This window comes from Mastigoproctus giganteus, chromosome 2, assembly GCF_048544385.1.
Source record: "Mastigoproctus giganteus isolate SK-2022 chromosome 2, ASM4854438v1, whole genome shotgun sequence".
Lineage (NCBI taxonomy): Eukaryota > Metazoa > Arthropoda > Arachnida > Uropygi > Thelyphonidae > Mastigoproctus > Mastigoproctus giganteus.
The window spans coordinates 224,324,783-224,351,701 of NC_143576.1; the positions used below are offsets into that span (position 1 = coordinate 224,324,783).

Sequence of the window (26,919 nt, forward strand, 5' to 3'; positions counted from 1 at the left end):
ATAAAAAATTCTTGAGATGGTAGATCGCAGCACATTTTTAAGAAAAAAAGTAGATCACATCACAAATTAAGTTGGCCACCCCTGTTCTAAACAGTAACTGTGTTTTCTTTTTGATCCCCAAAGCATCAGTCATAACTTGAGAAATATGCTCATTCACCACAGTCAAAAAAATTTCATGCAAACCAGTCAAAGAAAAGTAATTGTCAAAAAAATTTATTCAACAGCCAGGATATTGCCCATAAAAAGTTTGTACTTAAAAGATCTACTTGTTAGTATAAATGAGATAAGACCCCATCAAATCTTTGCTCTAACAAGCAAAGAATTGGTTTATACACTGTTTTTGCACACTAGTACACAGTCACTTCTTTTCAACAACTTCTGCAAACTTCCTTACTCATCTTTATCTCACCTTGTTATATCCAACATTTTGGATGGAATGTGATGAGACCATCATGTTATGAGATTGTCCTAGTTGCTTACAGTATGTGTGACAGTGTATGTGGGAAGAAGGGAAATATTTTAAGATGCTATTCTGTAAAAGTTTTTTGATGAAAGTATTATTCAAGTTCCAAAACCTTTAATATCAATTCCTGCTTTATCACTTATGATTTCTAGAATTTATAAATAAAAGAGCAGAATAAGATTAGATGTAGTAGTAGTAATGGAGGCATGTGATGCAAGAAAGCAAGCATATGAGCTTATGTAGTATTGAGAGATATTAGTTTGGTCTTGAGAATAACTAAATTCTAATCATAGCTAATTTTTCTGGACCTCTGTTTTTTATAGGGACCTTCAGAATAGTATGAGTTGTAACTACTCCAAATAACAAGTAAATCAGTGAATCAGCCATCTCAAGTATGTTTAATATTTTCCATTCACTTGTGTTTCTAATAATTACTTTGTTTAACAGCTTGATTATGTTTACTTTTAGTAGTAATTTATCTGCAGTAACATTTTCCTTTTCCTCTTTTAGGCATACAGTTTGAGTTTGGTGAATTTGTACAAATTATGAATAATATTTGATTGCTTGAATTAATTTTATATTTTGTCTTTGTGTACATGTCACATTTTTTGTTGCCCAATTTTAATATACAAGGTGATCCATTATGAAAATCCCAGAAACCACCCAAAAACCAGTAATGAAAAGTCAAAAATTGATGAAGCGAAATGCAAAGTATTAAGGTAATAACACAAATTCATACAAAAGTGAAATTAGTGTTATAATATAACTCATGCTGTTGTGATATTAACTCACACCATAATACAAATTTACATAGTAACAAAATAAATTAAACTAATAAGTAAAATAATCCATTGTGAAAATAATTGTTTTTGTTAACAAAATGTATGCAACATTATATATATTCGTACACATTTGCATACTCCCATACACACACATGTAAGCACCTCTATAGTCATTCCAGTGATCCATCCAATATTCAGCCTACTCTCTCCTCACACATTCACATTTCTGCATTTCATCGACATACATATGCAGTGCAGCAATTAGAAAACAATACTGATGTTATGTTACTAGTACTGGTGCTGCCATCTACTATGAGTAAACATGAAATGAAAGAGTGATTGTTCCTGGAACACCACAGTTGAGGTCAGCAGAAATTGCCACCATTTCAAAACATAGTGGGAGCTGAACTGCTCGTCTCTCCTGTATCTGTGTTTTGGAGGGACAATGGAAAAAAGAATAAACATCAAGTTTTGTGTTCAACTGGGCAAAAGTTCCATGGAAATGTTTCAAATGATGAAGCAAGTTTATGGAGAGAATTGTCTGCCTCATGCACGTGGGTTTGAGTGGCATGTTTCTCCCTTGAAAGAGAATCACTGGAAGACGACAAACATCCAGGCCCAGCAAAAATGGTTGGAGCACCAGAGTTGATTAAAAAGGTTCAGGAAATCATTACCAGTGACTGATGTGCAACTCTTCAAATGATTTCAGATGATCTGTGCATTAATGAGGAAACCATTTGACAAATAACCCAAGATTTGAAGAAAATGAAGGTCTGTGCACAGTTTTCCACATTCATTAACAGACAGTCGACGACAGGCACGAGTTGAACACTGCAAAGAACTCATTGAGGCTGCTGAAAGCAAACCCAAATTCCTGAATTCAATCATTACTGATGATGAGACATAGCATTTTCCGTGCAACCCTGCAACAAAACAACAGGGTGTAAAATGAAAGTCGGCAAACTCTCCCAAAGCCAAAAAAATTCGTCAAGATAGGTCAAAAATCAAAAGCACGTTCATCACTTTTTACAACAGCAAGGAAATTGTACACAAAGAGTTCATGCCCAGTGGCCAAAGGGTTACTCCTGGATGTTTTGAAATGTTTTCATGAATGTTTTTCCTGGATGTTTTCATGCCCAGTGGCCAAAGTGTTATTATCTGGATGTTTTGAAACATTTGTTGTAGAGAATCCGTCGTGTGCAGTCTCAGTATGGAGAAGACAGCAGTTAGTTCCTCTTGCATGACAGTCCATCAATCCACACGACACTCATTGTTTGAGAGTTTTTGACTAGCAGGAAAGTCTGCTTACTGTCACATCCACTATATTCACCAGACTTAGCCCCACGCAACTTCTTTTTTTTTTTTTTTTTTCCCGCAAAACTCAAGGCACCACTGAAAGGCTGTTATTTTCATGACTTCAATACCATTCAAAGAGCTGTGATGAGAACATTGAAGAGTATACTAGTCACGGACCTCCACCAGTCATTCCAGTCACTTCATAATTGTTGCATGCAGTGTATGGATGTGGGAGGAAGTTACTTTGAATAAATGTTATGTTTAATTTACTCATACATGGGGTCATTATTTTTTTCTTGCATCAGCCTCATTTTCCAATTGCCGCACTGTGTACTTACCCACACACACAAATCACACAAATTCCTTGTTAAAAGAATGACTGACTGCCATGTCTCATTATCTTTAGGGTATACTGGTAACATGGAAGTCACTGTGTGACTTCCATGTTACCAGTGTAGTACTGAGTGTAGGTGGTAGGAAAATCTGTGTGTATCCCAGCACACTGACTAAATGAGGTAGAAGTGGCCAATCAAACACCGAGAGAGAGAGAGAGAGAGAGAGAGAGAGAGAGAGAGAGAGAGAGAGGTGCGTGATATGCTGATAAATCACGTGGGTAAAAAAAAAAATTTTTAGATATATATATAGTTAATGTATTTAAATTACTTATAAAAGGATAATATAATAAAGATATTAGTACATATGTGTGGATTTACCTTACAGACTAGGGCCCACTGCCGAGGCAACTGAACTCTATGACCATCATACAAGGAGTGTTTGAAAAGTTTGTGGCCTGAGTTTGAAAGAGTAGTGGTACAGTGTTAAAAATTTCTGTACTTAATGTATAAAACTTCAAATAGTAACCCACCAAGTTTAATGTAGTTTCGATAACATCTTTTTTTAATTACAAGTCCTGAGGTCAACAAAGGTTGTGTGATTGAGGAATGATGGACAAAATCAGTCACTGTGCAGTCATCCAATATTTGGGGAAAAGGGGACTAACACCGAAATCAGTTCATGAGGATATGATTACAACATTGGGGAGGATGCTCTTTCCTGTTCCATACTTAAGAAGTGGGAAGCAGAGTTTAATTGGCGTCTCCGTAGCCAGGTGGGAAGGAGCAGCAGTGCGTAGCACACGCTTCTTGATTAGACCGGGGTTCGAGCCCGTCACCACCAAATACGGAGGATGCGGAAAGGTCAAGGGAATGACCACCGCATATTCCCGGAGCAATATGGCCTTAGTTGCTAATGCTCCTAAAAACCAAATAACAACAGAGTTTAATTGGGGGAGTGAAAGGTGACCCACTGTGGAAGACCTTCAAAGTTCCTCTCTCTCTCTCTCTCTCTCTCTCTCTCTCTCTCTCTCTCTCTCTCGAAGTTGTTGATAATTGCATGATCTGGTGATGAGTGACAGTTTGGTACATTTCCAGCTTCTTGGGCATCTCATCTGAATATGTGTCTGTGTGCATGCCATATAATAGCAGAGGTTTTTGCTATGATAAAAAGGTATCAGCACTATGGGTCCCAGAGTTGCTGACAGAAGATAAAAAATGCACAAGAGTTGTAAAGTCAAGTGAACATTTGCATCATTTTCAAGCCGGTCCAGCAAATATCTTTGCAAGGCTTGTGACCGTGGATGAGACATGGGTCCATCACTTTCATCAACAGACAAAGGAACAATCCAAACAGTGGAAACACAGTTGTCTTCCCCTCCTCCAGAGAAAACCAAGCCAATTCCTTCTGCTGGCGATGTAATGGCATCAATTTGTTTGGGATGCTGATGGAGTGTTACTAGTGGATTACCTTCAGAAAAACCAGACATTTACAGGGACATATTACGCAGGCCTTGTGAGACATTTGCATGAAAACATCTATAAACAAACATCAAAGAAAACTCAGCAAAGTAGTCTTATTCCACCTGGACATCATGCCTTCTCATGTTGGCATGAGCAGGCATGCTGTCCAGGTATTGTTTCTTTTCCTCGGTCTTAATTGTTAATTGTTGAAAGAGTCACTGGGATTGAGAGTATAAAACGCTAAGATCTATGTGTGTATTTTGTACCATTGTTAACCATTGGGCATTATATATGTGCCCCATAGTATTCAGTACTTATGTGCAAATATCACATTTGAAATATCACATCCTGTAGCCCTAGCTTAATTAATGGACAGGTACTTTAGGCATAATGGAATAAGAAATATAATACAAACTTAAACAACATTTCTTATTTCTGCGTTTATGGCGATAGGGTGCCTGTTCATTATTTGAAGTGGGTATGTGAGGTATGATGCTTCTAAGACCACTAAATTCATAATGGCAGTATTTATGGCAGTAGGATGCCTATCTGTTAATTAAACTTGGGATGTCGGATGTGATGTTTCTAGAAGCACTAAAATTCATAATACATTAGATTTTTAATTCTCTTTTAATATTAGCAGTACTTTGAAAAAATAAGAGAGTAAGTCCTTTCATTTATACAGATTGATAATAACACTATGTAACAAATTTTCAAAAAGTTTCTGTTTATCTGCATTTCTTGGTGTTTCCCTTATGAATTTTGGATGGTGATTCTGATTATAAACTTAGTTTTTTGCTTATCATCAATGGTTTGTCCAGAAATGAAGGAAAAGTAAATATACAATAATACTATAACAGATTTATTACAGTGTTTAACTTCTATACAGAGTAGAGTAGAGTAGAGTATTGTATGCCTTGAATATCTTTCTTTTGTGGTGTCAGTGTGATTATCTTGAACCAAGAACCAGATATAGTCATTCATCAAATTATCATCTCACCTTCCTTAGTACCTCTTCTTACTTATTTAGCTTAATTATTATGCATTATTATTTAAATTTACATTACACATCATTGCATCCCTCCCTCCCTCCCTCTGGTTTGTGAGAAAAAGAATGAGTGAAAAAAAAAAATAGAAATCTTTTATTGCAATAATAATAATACAAATGAATACATTGCAATGTCACCCTTCACGGCCACAAGGCCAGGGGTTAACAGTAATAGTACAATATGTAAGAAAAAGAAATTAATAAATTAAACTTAAAAATGCATATGTGGGCGAATAAAAGTAAATACAGCTCAACACTCAAAGTATAATACAATTATAAACATCACAATGTACAAAGAATATATAGGTGGAAAACTGCAAGGTTGGTTGGTAAGCCATCTTCATGTCATATTGCTGGCATGCAGCATTAAGGCGAGCTTCAAGGAGAAGGATCAGGGATAGGGAAGTACAATTTAAGGATGCGTCGTCTGTACTCCCTATCACAAGAAAACTTATTAAATTCAGCATCCAAAGACTGGGCACATGAAAGTAACTGAAATGGCAGAAACCTATCGGATAGGTGGAGGTGGCTGAGATGTGGACATAGAGTTGGAGTCGCTCTGAGGGAAGGCTGAGGGACTCTCCAAGAGCACAGGTCCCAAAATGATGGTGCCAAAATCTTGCCAGTGATCATTTTTACAGTGTGGTAAGGCATTTCACTCTAATTAGCATGGGAAGCCTACGAATTTTTATCAAACTGGCCATTTCAGTTGTCCTTAACTGTGGAGGTAGTTTATGTTTGTTTATGGCCCATTTTAAGAGCCAAAACTCATAGAAAAGAGTGGTCGAATTGTGCTAGGGGCAGTAGATGCCCATACCTCTGCAACATATAGAAGTAGAGAGTATACTGTGCTTTTTATATATCTTCTGGTGGTTGTTACTTCATTAATATAATGCAAATGCTGTTTGGCCATCCATTGGAGTCGAGCTGTCTGGGTGAGCAGCTTTTCCATGTGGTTACCAAAGCAGAGCTTAGGATCAAAAACAACCCCCAGATAAGTATGTTTCTTGACGATGGGAATAGGAGAATTAGTTGGCTGAATATAGGAAGATGTTTTCTTTAATGAGAATATCATAAATTCAGGCTTTTCTGGATTTATTTTTAGTCCAAACTGGTTGAGGTAGTTTGCAAATTCCAGGAGTATATTGTTAATTGATGCGGTTATCATGAGAAGATCATCATGTAGAGAAATCAGTGTGAGGAGTTTCATATCATTAGCATAACATAAAGTATCATGCCTGGACTCAACAAACATTAGCATTAGTAGAGGCATATGATGCAAGAAAGCAAACTTATGCAGCATCAGCCAAAAAAAAAAAACAAAAAACATTTCCATTTCACCCCTCCGTTTGTTCGAAATACTTGTTCAGCTGAGCCTTAAATTTGTTTAGGCTATCAACTTCCACAACAATGGATGGAAGTCTGTTCCACCAACCAACTACCCACTGGCTAAAGGCAAATTTCCGCACATCTATCCTACTTCTGTCTTTCCTCAATCTGAATTTATGCCCTCTCAGGTGATTATTCTGAGCAAGAGGAAGAATCCCATCAGCATTGAGCATGCTGAAACCATTCAAGGCTTTATACACTTCTATCAGATCACCTTGCCAGTGCCTAGTCTCCAGACACTGTAATTTGCAAAATTTGAATCTCATGCAGAGCTTGCAGTCACCTATGTAGACCTTGAAGCAGCTTTCGACTCAATAAACCGTTCTGTGATGCTGAAGCTACTTTCAAAACATTATTAAATCAAGGAAGACACTCTACAGTTCCTCACTTCACTCCTTCAAAATAGAATAATCTGACTTACTGTCCACGGCCAAACATATGAGCGATGTGTCTCTTCGCGGCGAGATAAGTGCTGTAAACAAGAGCCCAGATAAGACACCACCCTCTGGCACACCTGAAGAGACACATCGCTCATATGTTTAGCCGTGGACGGTAATTATTCTATTTTGAAGGAGTGAAGTGAGGAACTGTAGAGTCTCTCCCTTGATTTGATAATGTTCTGAAAGTAGCTTCAGCATCGCAGGAACGTTTATTGAGTCGAAAGCTGCTTCGAAGTCTACATAGGTGACTATGTAGCTCGCATGAGATTCAAACACAGAGAGGATAGAGCTGGTGGTGGCTAAGAGATTAGTCACAGTGGATCTATGAGGAAGGGAGTAGTGGATTTTATGAGGCCGATGTGGAAGAAGTTGTTTAGTTAGAATGGGGAGAAGTACTTTCTCTAGGAGTTTTAGAAGACTTGAGGCATTGGAGATTGGCTGGTAATGCTTAAGAAGAGTAGGAGATTGAATTTTGGGTATAGGCTTCACAAGGTAGATGTTCCACTGCTGGGGAAAGAAATGACTTGACAAAATAGCATTAAAAATAGTTAGAAGGGGACCCAAAATGTATGGGCTAATAATGAATTGGGGTATTCCATCTGCACCTGCCTTAGCAGAAGCCAGTGTAGAATTTATGGCAGGAATAAGCTGTTCCGTGGAGATTGATACTGCAGACAGCGTGTCAGGTAGGATTTCAGTTGTTGGTGTCTGAAGATCAGCACATTGTTCCGAGTTGCTACAATGGTTAAAAGGATGGTTAAGTGGGAGACAGAGGGTAGTAATCAATGGGTGCTGCTCTTCGTGGACTAATGTTATTAGTGGAGTCCCACGGGGTTCGGTGTTAAGTCCACTGTTGTTTTGTATATTTATCAATGATATTGATGAAGGTATATCAGGCTTAATGTCGAAGTTTGCAGATGAAACAAAGGTTGGCAGGGTTGTTAATGACAGTAATGGCAGTGTGCTACTGCAACAGGATCTAGATAATTTGGGCAGATGGGCTAAGAAGTGGCAACTAAAGTTTAACCTTGACAAATGCAAAGTACTGCATATGGGTAGAAGTAACCCCAGAGAAACGTACCAACTGTGTGGTACTACACTTAAGGTGGTAGAAAATGAAAAAGACCTGGGAGTAATTGTGCAGGCAGATATGAAGTTTTCTGAGCAATGCAGACAGGCTGCCAGGGCAGGTCATGGGGTTTTGTCAATGATATATAGGAATTTTGCTAGCAGGGAGAAGGAGGTGATTGTCCCTCTGTATAAGGCAATGGTCAGGCCACGCCTTGAGTACTGCGTACAGGTCTGGAGGCCTCATTTTAGGAAGGATGTAGATTTACTTGAGCGTGTACAGAGAAGGGCAACAAGATTGGTGAGGGGAATGAAGGGATCCTCTTACTGAGAGAGGCTTAAGTTCTGCAAATTGCAGTGGCTGGAGACTAGGCACCTGTGCGGTGATCTGATTGAGGTGTATAAGGCCTTGAATGGGTTGAGCACGCTGAATTCTGATGGGATCCTTCCACTTGTTCAGATTACAAGGGGGGCAAGGGGGGCATAAATTCAAATTAAGAAAAGACAGATGTAGAATAGATGTGCGGAAATTTGCCTTTACCCAGCAGGTGGTTAATTGCTGGAACAAACTTCCATCTGTCGTTGTGGAAGTTGACAGGTTAAATAAATTTAAGGAGGAACTGGACAGGCATTTGGAGGGAATGATGTGATTTTTTTTTTTTTTGGCTGATGCTGCATAAGCTTATACACTTGCTTTCTTGCATCACATGCTACTACTACTACTACTAGTTCAAGACAAATCTAGATATAAAGTCTAGCCATTGGTCAGGTTCAAGTTTTTTGGGGGAAATCAGAAGGCCGTTCAAAGTAGGGGGTTTTTCCTCTACGTAGGGTAGTGTACATATAATTCTTAATTGCTTGATATTTCAGCTTGTTGAATGTTACACGGGCTCTAGAGTAGGCTATCCTGTCTTGAACACTTTGCGACTGCTTCCACATTTTGTGCAGTTGCTGTTTTAATCTGAAGCTCATATTAAGATGGGGAGTCCACCATGCTCTGGACCGAGGCATAATAGAAATTCTCTTTGATGCTGTAAATGTCGCAATCATCTTAAGCCAATAAGTAAGCAGATTCACTGCAATTTCAAGATCACAGTTTTCTAGGACTGACCACGGGATGGCAGAGGCAGCCTCAACACGTTTAGCAATGTTCAGAAATCTGGGACTAACTGTTACTCTGGTGTTAGTTGAATTCATAACATTGAAGTTTGGAGCAGGTATCTGTAAAAGAACAATAATTGGCTTGTGGTCCGAATTAAAATAAGTCTCTGGCAGGTAATCAGGTGTGCAAGGAAAGGAGGCAAGGATGAGATCTAGCTGTTTGTTACCTCTGGTCGGGAGGTCATTGATCATTTGTAACCCTGTACAAGATAGGTTTGACAGGAGCATTTGCTTTAGGTTAGCTAGCTGGGGAGGAAGATTAAAGTCGCCACAGACAAAGTGCAAGGCTGAAGGATGAAGCTGGTTAATGATCCAGTTTGATATTTCATGGATGGTGTCATATGAAGGTGCTGGGGGCATATATATAGCAATTACATCTATAAGGACACTATGGTAGCTGAGAGTAACAGTGAGAGCTTCATATGCTGGTGTTTGGCTAGAAACTTGGTGAACAAGTGAGGCCTGTGAGCTCTTAAAGGAAATGGCAACACTGCCTCCTCTTTGACCAACTTTAGAAGTAAACACTGATTTATACCCAGCTAGAGTACAAGGTATAAAAATTCTTGGTCTTTATCAAGCCAGGTTTCTGTGACACAGAGAATATCAATATCACTAGCAAGCAGAATTTGAGCAGAATGGTATCCAGTTTGTTGCCAAGGCTTCTAACATTCTGGTACAAGACTCTGATTATTCAAGTTTTATGGATCTTTTTAAGGCAGGTGTCTCTAGTATTTTTATTCTTTCAAGGCAGGCTTTCGAGTTTGTCGATTCATTACCCACGTTGGGATGAGCATTCCCGAACTGTTTATCATTGGTGATTGAAGGCTGATGGTACCAGTTTGATGATGCTGATGTTTATCACCACTGGTATAATTTTGAATTATGCTGCGCACATTTTGAGAAATTTCCCGGAATGTGGGGCCTTCGTGCTTGTTCCCTTGCAGCATTGATTGCTATCGAGTAGGGTGAATTAGTTGAGGTTGTTGATGGAGGGCTCTTTTTCTCAGAAAATGGTCTGATATATATACGTCGGGGCCAGGAGGCTGGATCTATAACCTTTTGGTAGACAGCAGGTGGATACATAAGGAAGGAGGCATAGCATGTTTGCCGACTTTTAAGCCGTTTAACCTGAACTGAGAGGTTATGTTCCTTATTAAACATTCTCGTTATAGATTCAGGAGATGTTCTAGGTCCAAATCTGGACGCAAAAATCTTGGCTGTGGTGGAAACTACGGAGATGGTATATTTCTCAGCCAGTGTCAGATGAGATTTGGAGGCTGTTACTTGGCAGGTTTACAGCCCTTCTAGCGATACTTACGTCCCATCCAGAGGAATTTGAGGCAGGGTTGGCTGTGGTAATGAGGGAATTTTTGTGTATTTCCAGATGGGACGTAAGTATCGTTAGAAGGGCTGTTGATAAGCATACCAACATATGACGTGGGCAGAGCTTGATGGGCGTTAATTGAATTACTGTTTAGTTCTGGGACTTGTAGGGAGTGTTTGTTATTTTCTGGTGGGTTCTCTGGTTGGGATACTTCTTCACAAGATTGCAGCTGTGGTTGGTCACCAGCCTTCTGCTGAGTGCATGACTGGGCCCTGCTAATGTACTCAGTCAGAGTGTCTGGAAATCTGTCTACTAATTGTCTCGAGTGAATTTGAGCGTGGGAGCCAGGCTTTATAAGGCTTAGGAGGTTTGACAGGTTGAGTAGTTTTTGTCCGTTTAGGTGTTATTGGTGGCTGAGATGTCAGCTTGCCATTTTCGCTCACCAAGGAGCAGAGATCGGAGAGCATATGAGTGATACGTTTATTTTGGTTCCTCACCGAGTAAACTTCATCCTTCAGATCCTCAATTTGGGAACGCAACTCGTAAATTAGGAGGATCAAGAAGTCTATGCTGTCGGGCTGTAGAGGAGGGGTCGTTACTGTAGCTTCGGCATTAATTCTTGGAGAATCTTCACTTTGAAAAGTACCTGTTGTGACTAGTGTCTGGTTTGAGTGGAGGACACATTAATGACCGAAGCACAGTTTTGATCATTAGTTTCCGATGGAGAATTGGACTGATTAGTGCTGCATATGTTGTGGTTGGCAATCCTGTTGAGTGGTGTTCCGTTGACCACTGTTTCGTTGCATGCGATGGTCATAAGTTCAGGCACACCAGTATTTGAATGTGAATGTTGAATGAGATCAGTTAACATCTGGTCGATAGGGCTAGTTTCAGTTTGGGACAGAGGAAGTTCAGATATTTCAGCATCTTCTCTGAGGCATTTGTCACATGCAAACCTTCTCTGACATAGTTTAGAAAGATGTGCAATGTCTGTTTTAACTGAGTGGGCACAAAAGATTAATTTGCATACATGACATCAAATGGTTGGTTCCTTCCCATCACGGCAGGCTAGGCAGACAGATTGTTTCAAGTTATTCTGTTTCTGTGACATGCCTGATTTCGGGTCTTTAAATCACTTGGAAGCAGTGAACAATGTTCAGTTTTATGAGTTAATCTTTAATTCCGAGTAGTTTGTTTGCTCTGCCACTATTAAGCTTGCAGCTTTTATATTTGCGTTTCCAAAAAGATTACTGAGAAAACACAAGAAAACATAAATGGTTGGGACAGGTGTGCTGAGCACAAAAGACAGGAGAGAGGGAGGATTTCCCTAGGGAACTGAGTAGTGGTGATGCTTTGTGACTCGGTCAAGGTTGACTCATTGCTGCCTTTAGGGTAGTGGGACATTTGCTAGATTCATGAGGGCTAAAGCACTGTGCATACATCATAATGAAGGACTTCAAACGTGAGCAGGAATAATTAAAAAATCAGAAATACCTGTTTATCATATCACGAAGATGATACCACATCAAGCTTGAGCAGAGGAAGAGGAATTCATTGGTGGGCGAATCATTTCATAACATTAAGTATAACTAATCTAAAACTGAATTAATATCAGGAGCATAAATGAAAACTGTATGCCCCAACTCGCGCACTTGTGTGTGTATATAACCTAACAAAAAAATTTATAAAATATAAAAAAAAAGTATAAAAAATAGAATGCAAATAGAGTGAGAATGCAGATTATGAATGAAGTAAATGTCTCTCCCCCCCACCGGGTGAGGGGAGAGATTACTCCCCCCTTTGCCTGGTGGGTTCCCCACTGCCAGCTAACATATCCCACCCCCAGAGCAGTATGGGCAGTTTGTGCTTCATACCAGATTTGACACTTACATGGATATGATAATAATCACTGAGGAAATATACTGCACCTCTGCTGCCAACACACCATTTGGCGATCTCAACCAGGTACTCAAACCCAGTTCTCTTTAAATCCCATCCCCAGGCAGGGGGAGGAGACTGGGCTCTGTCTCCTTCCCCCATACTTCGCGTGGTGGGGTTCTTCCCCACTGACCTCTTAGGAGATGCCCACTATCGTCCCCAACTAGGGAGAACAGGTAGGAGGCACCCGTTCTCCCTAGTCTTGTCTCTCCCCCCACTCTAACTAAACTGACCAAGTACGCCCCTAACAATGCCACCAAATTCTAATCAATGTCTAAATTCAGCTGCTTTCTCGTAAACCTCTTTCGGCCTTTCCCTATTCAGGAGACCCTAGTGTAAAAACGGTTAGAGATAGGCCTGTGAAAATCGGGGTTATCTCTAACCACTTCCCTGAGTGTAGTACCACACAGTTGGTACATTTCTCTTGGCTTATTGCTACCCATATGCAGTACTTTGCATTTGTCAATGTTAAACTTCAGTTGCCACTTCTCAGCCCATTTCCTCAACTTAACTAGATCCAGTTGGAGTAGCATACTGTCTTTACTGTCGTTAACAACCCTGCCAACATTTGTATCATCTGCAAACTTGGACATTAAACCTGATATACCTTCATCAATATCATTGTTAAATATACAAAACAACAGTGGGCCCAACACCGAACCCTAGAGAACTCCACTAATAACATTTGCCCATGAAGAGCAGTGTCCATTGATTACCACTCTCCGTTGTCTCCCACTCAACCATCCCTTTATCCATTGTAGCAACTTACCCTTAATGCATATCTCTCCAATTTGTACAGCAGTCTTCCACGTGCAACAGTATCAAAAGCTTTCCTGAAATCCAAGTATATGATATCAAAATTATTTTTGGCATTCAGTTTCTTTGTGACCGCATTAGCATTAGTGCTAATGCTGCAAGGCATATGATGCAAGAAAGCAAGCTTATGCAGCATCAGCCAAAAAAAAAAAAAAAGAAAAAACTTCCACTTCATCCCTCCGTTCATTCGGAATACCTGTCCAGCTGAGCCTTAAATTTATTTAGGCTATCAACTTCCACAACAAGGGATGGAAGTCTGTTCCACCAACCAACTACCTGCTGGCTAAAGGCAAATTTCCGCACATCTATCCTACATCTGTCTTTCCTCTATTTGGATTTATGCCCTCTCAGGTGATTATTCTGAGCAGGAGGAAGACTCCCATCGACATTGAGCATTAGCATTAGCATTAGTAGAGGCATTTGATGCAAGAAAGCAAGCTTATGTAGCATCAGCCAAAAAGAAAAAAAAACCACTCCCACTTCACCCCTCTGTTCGTTCAAAATACCTGTCCAGCTGAGCCTTAAACTTATTTAGGCTATCAACTTCCACGACAAGGGATGGAAGTCTGTTCCACCAACCAACCACTCGCTGGCTAAAGGCAAATTTCCGCACGTCTATCCTACATCTGTCTTTCCTCAATTTGAATTTATGCCCTCTCAGGTGATTATTCTGAGCGAGAGGAAGAATCCCATCAGCATTGAGCATGCTCAAACCATTCAAAGCTTTATACCTCTATCAGATCAACTCGCCAGTGCTAGTCTCCAGACACTGTAATTTGCAAAACTTAAGCCTTTCTTCGTAAGAGCAATGCTTTGTTCCATTCACTAATCTTGTTGCCCTTCTCTGTACTCGTTCCAGCAGCTCTACATCCTTCTTGAAATGCGGCCTCCAGACCTGTATACAGTACTCTAGGTGTGGCCTGACTATTGCCTTATACAAGGGAATAATCACCTCCTTATCCCTGCTAGAAAAATTCCTGTATATAATTGATAAGATATCATGAGCTACTCTTGCATCCCATCTGCACTGCTCAGAGAACTTCATATCTGCCTGCACAATTACCCCCAGGTCCTTTTCATTCTCTACCACTGTCAGTGTAGTACCACAGAGTTGATACGTTGCTCTGGGGTTGCTGTTTCCCATATGTAGTACTTTACATTTGTCAATGTTAAACTTCATTTGCCACCTCTCAGCCCATCTGCTCAACCTTTCCAGATCCTGTTGCAGCAGCATAGTGTCAGTAGTGTCCTTGACAACCCTGCCAACCTTTGTATCGTCTGCAAACTTGGACATTAAGCTTGATATACCATCATCAATATTATTTATAAATACAGAAAACAATAATGGACCCAACACTGAACCCTGAGGGACTCCACTAATAACATTAGTCCACGATGAGCAGTGTCCATTGATTACCACTCTCTGTCTTCTCCCCCTCAACCACCCCTTTATCCATAGCAGCAATTTGCCTCCAATGCCACGCTGCTCCAATTTGTCCAGCAGTCTTCCATGTGCAACAGTATCAAAAGCCTTTCTAAGATCCAAGTATATAATATCAAAGTTATTCCCTTCATCCAGTTCTTTTGTGACTGCATCATAGTATCCAATCAAATTGGTCAGGCAAGACTTCCCCTTAACAAAACCATGCTGTGTCCACGCTGTAACTGAAGTCTTGTCTAGATGATCCTGCAGTGCCTCTTTAACCAATGCCTCCATTAATTTTCCTGGAACAGAAGTTAAACTCACAGGTCTGTAATTACTTGTGTCAGCCTTTGATCCTCCTTTGTGAATTGGGGTCACATTTGCACATCTCCAGTCTATGGGTACCTCTCCTGAGTCCAAGGAAGCTCTCATAATTATGGCTAAGGGTTTGCTTACTTCCTTTGCTGCCTCCTTTAATATAACTGGATAGATCCCATCCACCCTAGGTGCCTTTCTTGTGTTTATCTTCAACAATTTCTCCTCCACTTTACTCTCAGTTATTACAAGATTATCTAGCTTACTACCAGAGTTGAATACACCTCTGGCATTCCCCTCGCTGAATAACTCCTCATGTGTGAATGTTGATGCAAAATATTCATTTAGTTTGTCAGCTACCTGAGCAGGATCATCAACAGTTGAACCATCGATATCAAGTGGACCAATCTGATTCATCCCCTTCCTTCTAGAGTTTACATAAGTAAAGAACCCTTTGCTGTTTTTCTTTGCATCCCTTTGCCAAAGATTTCTCGTAATCTGCCTTCGCCTGCCTAACCTCCTTTGTAACTTGGTTACAGATCAACTTATATCTATCATAGGCTTCTGTGTCACGTGTTAATTTATATGTATCCCATGCATTTTTCTTCTCTGCCATATGTCTCATTAGTTCATCTGACATCCATTTAGGCCTAAACCTTGAACAATATTTCTTAGTTGGTATGTAAAGCCTAGTAGCTTCCAAGATAAGTTCTCTGAATGCTTCCCATTTTGAATTTGCTGTTGGTAACATCATCAGTTGGTCCCACTGTATAGAATTTAAATACTGTCTCAGACCATCGTAGTCGCCTTTATGAAAGCAATAACCCTTCCCTTTACCCCTAATGGTAGTTACCTCTTTGAGTAAATCCCACTTCAGCACACTGTGATCACTGGCTACCTAGTGGTTACTCTATCTGCAGATTCTTAATGCATGAAGGATAACTACTGATAATCAAATCAAGAATATTACTCCATCTAGTTGTCTCCCGAACATGCTGATGTAGATCAGCATACATCATAGTATCCAATCAAATTAGTCTGACAAGACCTTCCTTTAACAAATCCATGCTGTGTCTTAACTATTACTGCAGTCGGAGTAGCAGTAGCATTATTATGCTACTCCCACTGGTTGTGTTGAATGTACCTTGTGGCAAAGGAGGAACATGCCTTTTCCTTTTTATGCAAATACATTTGCAGAAAAATTTACACATATATATTGATACTGCATGGTTACTACATTTCTTTAGAACAGCTAGAGAAAAACTCTACTACCAATTGCACAATTTTCGCAACAGGTACAGCTAGCTGTAACCATTGCTTACAGTAGGCCTAACTGATTTGGTCTCAAATTGAAAGGCGCCTCCGTAGCCAGGTGGGCAGGAGCAGCAGTGTGTAGCACATTCTTCTTGATTAGACCGGGGTTCAAGCCCGTGAGCCACCAAGTACGGAGGATGCGGAAAGGTCAGGGAATGACCACCGCATATCCCCGGAGCAATATCGCCTTAGTTGCTAATGCTCCTAAAAACCAAATAACAACAACAACAACTCAAATTGAAGATATTTCTTCCTAGGTGTGCAGAAACATGGGAAAATATAAAAATTCCGAATAGTTTTATTTTACAGAACGGGCCAATTTTCTCTATTAGCGCTGCCTACCTTAAAAGAAAGAATAGTTTTATTTTACAGAAATGAGAAAGGATTGGATGCGTACTGGCTTACCTGCTAGAGAAAAACTTTGCTACCAATTGTGAAATTTTCTCAAGGAGTACTGCTAGTTTACAGTTGATCGTCAACTAGTTCTTTGTAATTTTCACTCAGTGTTACCAAGAAAGCCATTCACTACATGGCAAAACACTGCGAGATGTTACACTCAGCAAGTAATTTTATCTTCCAATTTTTGTGAAGCCAATATCTGCTTAAGTTATGGACTAATAAGTATGCCTTCTTTCACTTTTGCAACAGATAATTTTGGAAATAATGGTCTAGGAGGTATCACCTTGAGAACCGAGTATTTTAACAGATTGGTTGACTAATCCCAGTTGGATGCAGGGTAGTGGAAACAAGACTTTGTTTCTTGGAACCAAGGGATCGTTTACTACATTATGCATGTCAGGCTTCACCTCAATTCTGGCAGACTATTCTCTTCTTTTGTATATGCTGTCTCAGCATATACAAAAGAAGCATATAAATATACATATGCTGTCTCAGCATATACATCTTCTGATATGCTGTCTCAGAAGTAGGGAGAGCAAGGAAACTTAGTGAAACCACCTTGCATGCCCAGATAGAAAGAACCCCAGGATCAGGAATATATAGCAGGCTTTTGATTTACCAGGATTGGATTAACCAGGACACTTCAAGACACCAAATTAGAAAAAAACCAAAAAAACCCAAAAATCATAAAATTCAAGTAATAACTAGAATAGAAGCAGTGTTATAAGTCGTCACTGGGAGATTAGTGTACCTATTATCTTGCAATCACCACTGTCTTCACACCCGCTGTTCAAAAAAAAAAAAAAAAAAAAAAAAGAGAGAGAGAGAGAGAGAGAGACCAAATGTTTAGTTCGTTTTAGTGCATCACGTTGATTGTTGTGTTCCGTTGCACTGCAAAAGGACAAATTTTGTTTCGTTATTTATGTCAGGGAGGTCAGAATTTTTTTTTTATAGTAACTATTTATTTATTTTTTTTTTTTTTGTTTAGAAATTATGAAAATGATAAGCATACGCAAGAGTTGTGCTTTCAATTAAACAAAATCTTCAAATTATTCAAGTTTTAAAATGGTACATCTGTTAATTAAATGTCTAAAGAACCATTATAATGTTGGTGACCAAATAGTACACAACATTGTAAAAAATAAAGGGAAGCTATTAGATTTAAAATCGACATCGTAAAAAATAAATGCATGTCCAATATGCACTACTCACATATTGGACACGCAAGTAGTGCGTGGTAAGTTTTTTATCTATCGCCATACTTTTTTACCTAGGTTGCTGAACATTTTTTGATACATTAAGTCCCTGACTTATGTAGCTTCGGACTTACGTTACGTTATTTATATTTTTTTTATATATGACTGAAGATTTCAGTGAAGGGGAGCTCATTTCACCATAATAACATAAAAACTCACACAATTCCAGCTCTCAGTATTATCGCAAATGCAGTAAGATCAAGTTTACTGCCCATTTATGCTTGCACTAACAGAAAAGCCCAATAAATAAGAAACTGCAAATTTTCTTTATTGTTTTATGGAAGTGATCTCCAGAAATGTGCTTTAGTAAAATGCAAGCTCGCATGGGGGGGATAATAGTGTTTTCGCTTTAACCCCTTGAAGTTCTTTTCAGAAAATGTTATTTTGACCGTTATCATGGTGCCGACTAAGAGTGACAGCGGTACTAGTCATTGTATCAAGAAAAGGAAAACGATCGAGTTAGATCAGAAAATTAAAATAATAAGGATGTATGAAAATGGCCAAAAATCAAGTGTCGTGCAGAGTTCATATTTGTCAGTGGCAACGGTGAACACAATAAAGGAGAAAGACAGAATACGAGAAGTGGTGAAGTGATCAGCACCAATGAAGTCAACTATAATAACCAGGGCTACGAAATACATATCATTTTTACAGTACAATAACATGCATTTTATGTTTTCTTTTCTTATGTGCCACTCCGGCTACTTCACCGCTGTCCCCAGATAAAGTTTTTAATTGATCTAATTAAAAATATATAACTATTTTTCTTCATTCTTCTGAGGATGTTATGTGGTTTTTGTAATTTTGGCATATCAGGGATATAGTAGCAATATTTTATTAGTCATTCCTGAGTTACGTAAAATTCGATTTGCGTAAGAAAGCCCTGGAAAGTATCTCTTACGTATATCGGGGAATTACTGTATTTTTGGATTAACCGGGAAATTGATTATCCAAGAATTTTTTTTTTACCATTTATCCCGGAAAATCGAGAGTCTACTGTGCTTAATTTTCTCTAGCACATACTTCACATTTCCATATACTTCTTTAATGAACAGGGTATGCCATAAGAATTGATGCATATGTATTCCCATTGTGAAGCAGTACTGTTTTCAAACTTTTACTTGAACTGTCTGAAGGTAGGAGCCAGACGTGTTCAAAGCCGCTAAGTGGATTTTTCTTATTTATTGATTTCAAATTATTGTTTTTCTAAAACTTTTGATTTAAATTTAGTAGTATAGCATTATTTTGTGATTTTCTGATTAATCTGGTGTATTTATTCTTTACCCAGCCTTGTAATTGCATAAAAGTATCAGTAAGGGTATCAAATCCACGTGTTACAAGTTGCAACTCCGCTGAATGAGAAGTTTTTTTAGCCATATTTAGCCGCTTTATTGAATATTTTTTACATCAAATTATTTTCTATCTTCTTCTTCTTCTTCTTCTTTAATGCTGCCGAATGGCGTTTGCGACTTCATTTTGATATTGTTCTCTGTCTAGCGCTTGCTAATGCTAATGTGTGAATGTAGATGCAAAATATTCATTTAGTTTGTTAGCTACCTGAGCAGGATCATCAACAGTTGAACCATTGATATTAGCATTAGCATTAGTAGAGGCATTTGATGCAAGAAAGCAAGCTTATGCAGCATCAGCCAAAAAAAAAAAAAAAAAAAAAACCACTTCCACTTCACCCCTCCGTTCGTTCAAAATACCTGTCCAGCTGAGCCTTAAACTTATTTAGGCTATCAACCTCCACCACAAGGGATGGAAGTCTGTTCCACCAACCAACCACCCGCTGGCTAAAGGCAAATTTCCGCACGTCTATCCTACATCTGTCTTTCCTCAATTTGAATTTATGCCCTCTCAGGTGATTATTCTGAGCGAGAGGAAGAATCCCATCAGCATTGAGCATGCTTAAACCATTCAAGGCTTTATACACCTCTATCAGATCACCTCGCTGGTGCCTAGTCTCCAGACACTGTAATTTGCAAAACTTAAGCCGTTCTTCGTAAGAGCACCCCTTTGTTCCATTCACTAATCTTGTTGCCCTTCTCTGTACTCATTCCAGCAGCTCTACATCCTTCTTGAAATGAGGCCTCCAGACCTGTATACAGTACTCTAGGTGTGGCCTGACCATCGCCTTATACAATGGAATAATCACCTCCTTATCCCTGCTGGAAAAATTCCTGTATATCATTGACAATACTCCATGAGCTACTCTTGCAGCCCGTCTGCACTGCTCAGAGAACTTCATATCTGCCTGCACAACCACCCCCAAGTCCCTTTCATTCTCTACCACTGTCAGTGTTGTACCACAGAGTTGATACGTTGCTCTGGGGTTGCTGTTTCCCATGTGTAGTACTTTACATTTGTCAATGTTAAACTTCATTTGCCACCTCTCAGCCCATCTGTTCAACCTTTCCAGATCCTGTTGCAGCAGCATAGCGTCAGTAGCGTCCTTGACAACCCTGCCAACCTTTGTATCGTCTGCAAACTTGGACATTAATCCCGATATACCATCATCAATATCATTTATAAATACAGAAAACAATAATGGACCCAACACTGAGCCCTAATATCAAGTGGACCAATCTGATTCATCCCTTTCCTTCTAGGGTTTACATAGGTAAAGAACTCTTTGCATCCTTTGCCAAAGATTTCTCATAATCTGCCTTTGCCTGCCTAATCTCCTTTGTGATTTGGTTACAGACCAGCATTTATCTATCATAGGCTTCCATGTCACCTGTTAATATATATGTATCCCATGCATTTGTCTTCTCTGCCACATGTCTAATTAGTTTATCTCACATTAATTTAGGCTTAAACCTTGGACAGTATTTCTTAGTTGGTATGAAAAGCCTACTAGCTTCCAAAATTAATTCTTTGAATGCTTCCCATTTTGAATTTGCTGGTGATAACATCATCAGTCTCAGATATATGTATATATCTAATAGTGTCTCAGACCACCGTAGTCACCTTTACGAAAGCAAAAACCCTTCCCTTTACCCCTGATGGTTGTTACCTCTTTGAGTAAATCTCACTTCAGCACACTGTGATCACTGCCATCTAGTGGTTCCTTTCTCTGCAGATTCTTAATGCTTGAAGAATCACTACTGATAATCAGATCAAGAGTATTACTCTCTCTAGTTGATGTGCCTCTGTAGTCAGGTGGGCAGGAGCAGCAGTGCTTAGCATACACTTCTTGATTAGACCGGGGTTCGAGTCCGTGACCACCAAATATGGAGGATGCGGAAAGGTCAGGGAATGACCACTGCATATCCCCTGAAGCAATATGGCCTTAGTTGCTAATGCTCCTAAAAACCAAATAACAACAAACAAACCTTTAGTTGCCTCCTGAACATGCTGCTGTAGAAAACAATCATCCAATAAATCCACAAAAGCCTTGCTAGTGTGTGAGTGACCACAAATTCCAGTCATTATCTGGGAAATTAAAATCCCCCATTCTAAGACTCTCTGATTTACTGGCCCACTCTATTTCTCTGTACAGTTGTTTATTATGCTCATCAGAGTCATTAGGCCTATAACACACTCCTACTCTCAATTTTGCTTTCCCACTGCTTATGTCACACCAAACTGACTTGACACTACACTGTCCAGCGATGTTTAATGGCTATACTTCCTTGGATTTTATGTGTTTCTTAACCAATAGCATAACCTCTTCTTGATTAGACTGGGGTTCGAGCCCGTGACCACCAAATACGGAGAATGCGAAAAGGTCAGGGAATGATCACCGCATGTCTCCGGAGCAATATGGCCTTATTTGGTAATGCTCCTAAAAATAAAACCAAATAACAAATAATAATTGTACACATTGTTTGTTATTTGGTTTTTAGGAGCATTAGCAACTAAGGCCATATTGCTCGAGGATATGTGGTGGTCATTCCCTGACCTTTCCACATCCTCCGTATTTGGTGGTGACGGGCTCGAACCCCGGTCTAATCAAGAAGAGTGTGTTACACACTGCTGCTGCTCCTTCCCACCTGGCTACGGAGGCGCCAAGTACACGTTGTACTCCTCAAATTCCATTTCTGAGTTCCTTATATCTGTGTGACACTCTGTCTGTTATCTCAACAATATCTGCCTTTGAAGTTTTGACCAACACCTCAAATTCATCAAATTTATTTACCAAACTCCTGGCATTGGTGTACACACAAGTATACATGCACCTGTTTCTATTCTTAGCTACCCTAACATTTACTTGTTCCGCAGTGACCCCCAGCAGTCTCTGTAATCCCCTTCACCTTGTTTTCCAGGCTGCTGCTCATTTCAATAGAAGCAGTGCAAGAATCAATTTCACCTCTGCCAGCAGCTACTGTTAATCTATCAGTCCGTGTATCCCCTCTCAAGCTATCAGTCCCGACCCATCTAACACTGATTCGACGGTGCCAGCAAATATTCTTGCACCCTTTCTATTTAAGTGTATCCCATCTCTATAGAAACAGTCTCTCCTGTTAACAAGCACAGACCTGCTGAGAAAAATTCTACCCCTTAAGCCTTGCACAATCTCTCCAGGGCCGAATTGATAGACAAGGCGCTCATCATATACTCCCTCCTATCGTGTCTGGGCAGAATTGCAGACACTTTCAAATTCAAGCCTAATTCACGGCTCTTTTTCAACATTGACCTGTACTTGTTAAGTAATTCCACCAGTCTCTTACTGTTAATATCATTAGTGCCAATGTCTACAACAATATCACTTTTTATGCCCTTAAAAGATGATATCTGCTCCACAAAGTCATCAACCTTTGCCCCTGGCAGACATACCCTGGTCCTGTTCCACCTATTTTTTTTTTGCACAATATGTTCTCCGTTTCCCTGATAATAGTGTCACCGACAACAACTAGTTCCTTTTGACCAGCGCATTCTGCCTTGGGGGTTGCCGCTGTGTTGCATGATGTTGAAGTTGCAAGCTCTGTACTTCAACATCACGCAACACACCAATAATTTAAATTGAGGACCTATATCTGGCATTGATATGGGAAGCTGAGAGCTTGATGGGCCCTCAATTTAAATCATTCGAGGGCATCCACCCTATCCTTCAAGCTCTCATATAGGCCCATAACAATGCTGAGTTGGTGCCTGATTTACTCACACTCCTTAATCGCACACACACAGATTCTCCTTAGCAATATCATGTCCCATTCCTGATTGCTCCACAAACCTCAACAAGCAGTGCATTTCAAAAGTCTGCGATTCAGAGGACAACTGCTCTCCCCCCCCCTCAGTTCTTCCCTGAGCCATAGCACTCCCATTAGTTTGAGCCTTTTGCTTTGCTGCTCTGGTCTGAGTCATGATTTCGATTCAATTTCAATACAAAAATATAACCTTAAACTTCTATCCCAATGCAGTTAATTTGTAATGTTATGTTTGTAAAAACTAGGTCGTTATATGTATTTAGTTAAAAAGTACAATTTAATTGACAACGAACTTAATAAGATTAGTAAATTTTACTGATTAATTGATACTACTGTACTCGCTATCTAGTTTTCTGTTAAACCTTACTGTATCTAGTTTGGTGTATATGTTGTATTGTATTACAATGACAGCATATTACAAACGGTAATATGCAAACGGTAATATTAAATTCAAAATAAACCACGGAGCTTGACTAGGTCTATAAGCTACTTATAGAAAATAATTTAATCTAACAATTAAATCAATAAAACAGCTAAAGATAATTAAAAACTTAACGTTTGCGGGAGCTGCAAAACCTGTCCAACACATGCATTAGATATCCTAATAATAAATTATAATAATAAACAAATTATTTTTGTCATAGAAATGTTAAAGAATGTTTATTCTTCATCATCATCAACTTGTTTTCGGCACAATTTCACATTTTGCTATTTCAATTAGCTCTTCATTTGTGAGCTGAGCATTGTGTGCTTGAAGCAGATCAGCAATGTCAGCTGTAGAAACTTCAAGCTGCAATTGGTTAGCAACATTTACGATTGCTTCTGTTTCATTTTGTATGATCTCTGCTGTTTCTTGAAATCCTTCAAAGTTATCAATAAACTGATGACAGAGTTTATTCCAAATACACTTCATGTTGTTTTCTGTAATTTTTTCCCATTCTTGTTTTGTTATTTTTATTGCATCTAAAATATGGAATTCTTTTGAGTTGTCCTCCATCCTTATCTCTGCATGAATAAATAAATGCATGCACAGTAGTACTTGTATTATATAGCTACAAGTGTGGTTTGAAATGCCATATTAATGAATGTTTAGCATTTATTTATTGCAATTAATGTTCATATTTTCAATTTTGTTGATACTTGAAAAAAAGAACACATAAAACTGGGAACTCGTAAAGGGGGAATTGTCAGTATATGTTCTTATAGCAAAATAGTGTATTTTTTTTTATTAATCTTTTAGAAAATAGAAGATAAAATCTCTTCATCTCGTTTGCTGAGCCTTGCATTATCTGCATTTATATGTGTGTGTGTTATGTCAAGCCTGGAAAGAGCCCAACATGATCACAGATTTACTGTATTATTTATTTATTTTTTTTTTTTTTGTGTGTGTTTATTATTCGATACACTTGTTAATAACAACTATTGTATGATACAGGATTTGTACTAAAAGTAATAAGCATCAAGCACTTATACACACATGTCCAAAAGAGTAGCACGGCAGAGTTATTTATCTAACAGTACAATCTATACCTTCTCCATTAAGAATGCTGAATCAGCCCATGTGCATCATTTTGACAACTTGCAGTGATTGAATTCTTTGTGAAGGAGCGAAGCTGATGCATACGAGGTTGCCTGCATGGGTGGCAGTAGTGTCAGAAATAGGTGAAGCATTTTACAGGTGGTGATATGGATATCGTTAATTAGCCATGATTTGGTGACCAAGAGTGGCTACAATTGAACTCGGCAAACAGAGAGTTTTGTAACTCTGCTCACTATGTTCAAACTCTGACTAAACTTCATTATGTGCTTTATGACAAGTATCTAATGAAAGGTGTCATACTACATATCTGCCTTTGTTTTATCAGATAATTTCAGGCAGATACAAAGTTTAGCTTGGAAGTACTCCCTAATCATGATAGTTAAACATAAGAAAGGGACCTGGGGTGGGTGGGATCTATGCAATTATACTAAAGGAGACAGCAAGGGAAGTAAGCAGGCCTTTAGCCATGATTATGAGGGCATCCTTGGACTCAGGGGAGGGCCCCCACAGACTGAAGATATGCAAATGTATCCCCAATTCGCAAATGGGGATTGAAAGGAGACACGAGTAATTACAGACCTGTTAGTTTAACTTCTGTTCCAGGTAAAATAATTAGGTCACTTGTTAAAGAAGCACTGCAGGATCATCTAGACAAGACTGCAGTTGTAGTTCAGACACAGCATTGGTTTGTAAAGGGGAAGTCTTGTCTGACCAATTTGATTGGATGCTATGATGTGGTCACAAAGGAACTGGATGCAAAAAATAATTTTGATATCATATACTTGGTTTTAGGAAAGCTTTTGGTACTGTTGTACAAGTTGGAGCAGTATGGCATTAAGGGCAAGTTCCTGCTATGGATAAAGGAATGGTTGAGTGGGAGAAGACAGAGAGTGGTAATCAATGGACACTGGACTAATGTTATTAGTGATATCCCCCATGAGTCTGTGTTGGGTCCATTGTTGTTTTCAGTATTTATTAGTGATATTGATGAAGGTATATCAGACTTAATGTCCACGTTTGCCAACAATACGGAAGTTGGTAAGATTGTTAATGACAGTAAGGACGGTATGCTACTGCAACAGGATTTGGAAAAGTTGAGCAGATGGGCTGGGAGGTGGCAACTGAAGTTTAACATTGAAAATGCAAAGTGCTGCATATGGGTAGCAGTAATCCCAGAGTAACATATCAACTGTGTGGTAATACACTGACAGTGGTAGAGAGTGAAAAGGACCTTGGGGTAATTGTGCAGTCAGATATGAAGTTTTCTGAACAGTGCAGACAGGCTGCAAGGGTAACTCGTGGGGTCTTATCAATGATATATAGAAATTTTGCTAGCAGGGATAAGGAGGGAGGTGATTATCCCTTTGTATAATGCAATGGTCAGGCCACACCTTGAGTACTGCATACAATTCTGGAGGCCTCATTTTAGGAAGGATATAGAGTTGCTAGAATGAGTACACAGAAGGGCAACAAGACTGGTGAGGGTAACAAAGTGGTGCTCTTATCAAGTAAGGCTTAAGTTCTGCAAATTGCAGTGCACCTGCGAGGTGATCTGATTGAGGTGTGTAAAGCCTTGAATGGGTTGAGCAAGCTGAATGCTGATGGGATTCTTCCTCTTGCTCAGATTCCACACCTGAGGGGACATAAATTCAAATTGAGGAAAGACAGGTATAGAATAGATGTGCTGAAATTTGCCATTAGCCAGCGTGTGGTTGATTGCTGGAACAAACTTCCATCTGTTGTGGAAGTTGACAGCTTAAATAAATTTAAGGCTGAGCTGGAAAAACTTTTTGGAGTGAATGGATGGGTGAAGTGGGAAGGTGGTTTTTTTTTTTTTTTTTTTTGCTGATGCTGTATAAGCTTGCCTTTCTTGCATCATATGCCTCTACTAATGCTAATTTCCATATATTTTAGACTTTGCCCTCTCAGACCACCAACTCTTCAAGCTTCCAAAAAAAACAATTTATTAATTATTATTATTTTCAACCTCCATTGATG

At 39.3% G+C, this 26,919-nt stretch overlaps 1 protein-coding gene across 4 annotated transcripts in view; it reads left to right on the forward strand.

Moving 5' to 3' along the window:
• The window catches only part of LOC150090174 (adiponectin receptor protein-like), a 155,701-nt gene that overhangs the window by 32,248 nt on the left and 96,534 nt on the right, over positions 1 to 26,919 (forward strand). For all 4 annotated transcript variants that reach the window (XM_090368990.1, XM_090368993.1, XM_090368992.1 and 1 more), the window contains exon 2: positions 787 to 855. The gene's annotated coding sequence lies outside the window, so the exon portion shown is untranslated. The remainder of the gene's footprint in view (positions 1 to 786; positions 856 to 26,919) is intronic.